The following is a 3,574-nucleotide window of genomic DNA, read 5'->3' on the forward strand; positions in this document are numbered from 1 at the left end:
CAAATAAACTAAAAGGCTTAGTAAAGACTATGTGGTTTGTGTGTGATTACTGTAATTATTTTCGTTTTACCGATAGCTAATTTAATAATTACTTTATCATCACACAACCTAGAGGACTAGGATATGTATGTGAAAGTTAGGCAGAAAAGTATTAAAAAATCCGGATCATTCTGATGCAGAGGAAAGGTTTTCAACAATTGGCCCCAGAGCACAGCAGGAAACCTTATCTATGTCTGTTGTTTAATCAATGTGCTGCAGTGGTTGTGATTGTATCAGACAAATAACCTTACGGGTGTGTATGTAACTGTTAACTTTCTTTCCTCATCTGTTAATTTTAGGCTGCAGATATGGATGGCGAGATGAACCTTTCAACTTGTTACGACATCACAGATTTCCCAGCTCAGAAGAACTATGGGTTCCAAATCCACGTGAGCTCATCTTTTGACTGATCAGTAGGGATAAATTATCATAATTTATCTGTAGGTCAGCGTTGGGGCCAATTCAGAATTTTACAATATAAACAACTTCCAGGATACAGAAATGCAATTTGAATTTAGGTAACAGGAAGTAGGATTCAATGACAGTTTAAATAATTTCAACACATATATAAAATATTAGAGCCTTTTTTATACAGACAAATGTACTAATATAAGCCTCTCAATACCAACAATTCTGAACTGGAATCAGAATTGATCCCAACACTGCTAACAATATTGAGTTGAAGTTCATACAGTGCCTTCAGGAAGTATTCAGACCCCTTCACTTTTTCCACATTTAGTTTTGTTATAAACTCAATTAAAATGGATTAAATTAAAAGAATTTGCCATCAATCCACACACAATACCCCAGAATGACATCTACACAGTGTGTAATTGATTCCTATGCAAATCAGAGACCCTATAAAAACAAGATATTAATTCCAAAATTACATGAACTATTATCCATGCATTAAGATGGACTCAATTCAACTTTTTGAGTGATTTGTTGATGACATTTTTGCAATTTAGCTAGAGTGTGTCATAGCAAAGAGTCTGAATACTTATGTACATGAGGTATTTCTGTATATCAATTTTAATAAATTTACTGACATTTCTAAAAACCTGTTTTTGCTTTATCATTCTGGGGTATTGTATGTGGATTGATGGCAAATTCTTTTAATTTAATCCATTTTAAATTGAGTTTATAACACAACAAAATGTTGAAAAACTGAAGGGGTCTGAATACTTTCCGAAGGCACTGTAACAATGGTTAAGGGCCGTCGGCAACACCCTGCCATGCCACCTGACCACAAGGTGGTGCAATACCATGCAATTGAAAATCCACATTTGGAAAGGCCAAAACTACTAATGAGGGTGTGTCTTATTATTTACATGCTTAGAAATCAGACATGGTGCGATGCATCACCACCAAACTTGGCAAACATATGTTTGACTCTCAGGTATTTCAATTTTAATAAATTTGCAGAAATTTCTAAAAATATGTTTTAGATTTGTCATTATGGGGTATTGTGTGTGGATTGATGGCAAAAAATAAATAATTGAGTCTAGAACAAAACAACATTTGGAAGTGAAGGGGTCTGAATACTTTCCGAAGGTATATCTCTGATCTGTTTGACTTAGAATCTTAAGAATTTAGAATTTTTTTGGTAATTTTTCACAGGTGGTCGGAGGTATGATTTCAACTAACTCTAACTGGAGTATGGTGTCTGACCACAGGGAGGCTTTATTACTGTTTTTTGTCTTTTGTGCCATGGTTGTTTTAGCTAATCTAATTAAACATTTTTCATGCGAAGACCTTTGCCCATCGATCACGTACACCAAATGTCATGCAGATCTGCAAAGCAGATGGAGCAAAAGATGTTTAAAATCTGCTACATTGAAAACAATACATCGTGAGCATTTCTCAGACCTTTGAAAATGACAGAAAAACGCTAACAAAACTCCATCAGTCACTGAAACACATCATAGTCATTTTTTCCAAGTGTCCTGTTGGTGCTCTGTGACTATGTGGTGCGATACTATGCCATAACTTAGACCCCGGGCATAGCTGCTCACAGCTATATTTATTTTTACTTCTGTGATAACACTGCACTGTTGAGCGGAAGCTTACAAAGTAACCATTTCTTTGTACATTTACTACCTGTATCCTGTGTATATGACCAATAAAGGTTGACTTGACTTGACTATACCAATTTAATATGTTTTGACACCCTGACAAACATGAATGAATGCCTGACAGACTAGGGAGCATAAAAAAGCTCAACATTGTAAAGCTTTCTGCTGTACGTTTACAGTAATTTACTGGCACCACGGTTGCCAGCTAGTTACTGTATTTTGCCTATACAGTACAGTATTGTAACATTTTACAGTAAGCAAAGAAGTACTGTATTATAAAAAATAAAAAAACAATACTGTACTGTTTACTGTATCAACTACATTACTGTAATTTATACAGCAATAGCTTATTGATTTGTAAAGCAAATAATACACTTTACTGTAGGTTTAAACGTTTGCAAATCAGGGGTAAGTTCCCAAAAATAACACAATAATGTCAGAAACAACATTATAACATCGAGGGTTGTAATGGAGGATAGACAATGACTTTAAAACAGCAACACTTTACTCAAGCCAATAACATCAACAGATGAGCAGTCACTTGTCATTGGTCTTTACATAATGTAAATAACGTCTGGCCACAAACATTTCACTAAACTATCACAGACAATACTTGAACCAATAACCTAAGGTGTTGGACCATACAGCAGAGAAAATAAAAAAGTGAAAACCCTGCGAACATACAGTAAGTACAGTATAATGGTCAGCATAATGCAGCAACATGAACATAGGAACTGGACTGATCCACATCCTCTAGCCCGGTGTGTATTATAAATGGTATACCAATAGCCAGTGATGTATTAGGAAAAAAAAGGATTGAGGGTAATTATAATTCTAATTCATCCTCATGATGCTGTGTCTTACTTACCGTTATACCTACCGGGATGTTGCTTGGGGGTTTTCACTGTTGGTTCTTCTGCTGTATGGTCTAGAAAGGTTGGTCTAGAAAGGTTGGTCTAGAAAGGTTGGCAAGTAGCAAATTGTCTGACTTGACACTGCCACAGATGCACCTCTCTGACTGCTTTCGGCTGCTTTCAAGACATTCCAATAATTTACCTCAAACACGCATTTTTATTCCTCTCCTCACCCAGACTAAAGATGGCGTGTACACTCTCTGCGCAATGACCGCTGCGATCCGACGCAATTGGGTCCAGGCAGTGAGGAAGAATGTGAGGCCCGCCGCTGCCCCAGACGTCACAAGGTAAGGGCACAGACACAAGGGGGTCATTTGGGATCATTGGTAATTGGTTTTGACTGTTCTATTGCCTCACCTCCTCTCTTTCAGGTCTCTCCCAGACCAAAAGGCACCGCAGGGGCAACAAAGGCCGGACCCCGTAGATCCACACCCACTTGAGAGACAGGGGAAGTTAGAACAGCAAAAGAGTGACATACGAGAGCTTTGCCTAGAGGGGAGGTATAACACCTTTGATTGGCCGGAGTTCAACTGCAAAGAGCAAGAG

The sequence above is a fragment of the Argentina silus genome (assembly GCF_951799395.1).
Source record: "Argentina silus genome assembly, chromosome: 9".
Taxonomy (NCBI): domain Eukaryota; kingdom Metazoa; phylum Chordata; class Actinopteri; order Argentiniformes; family Argentinidae; genus Argentina; species Argentina silus.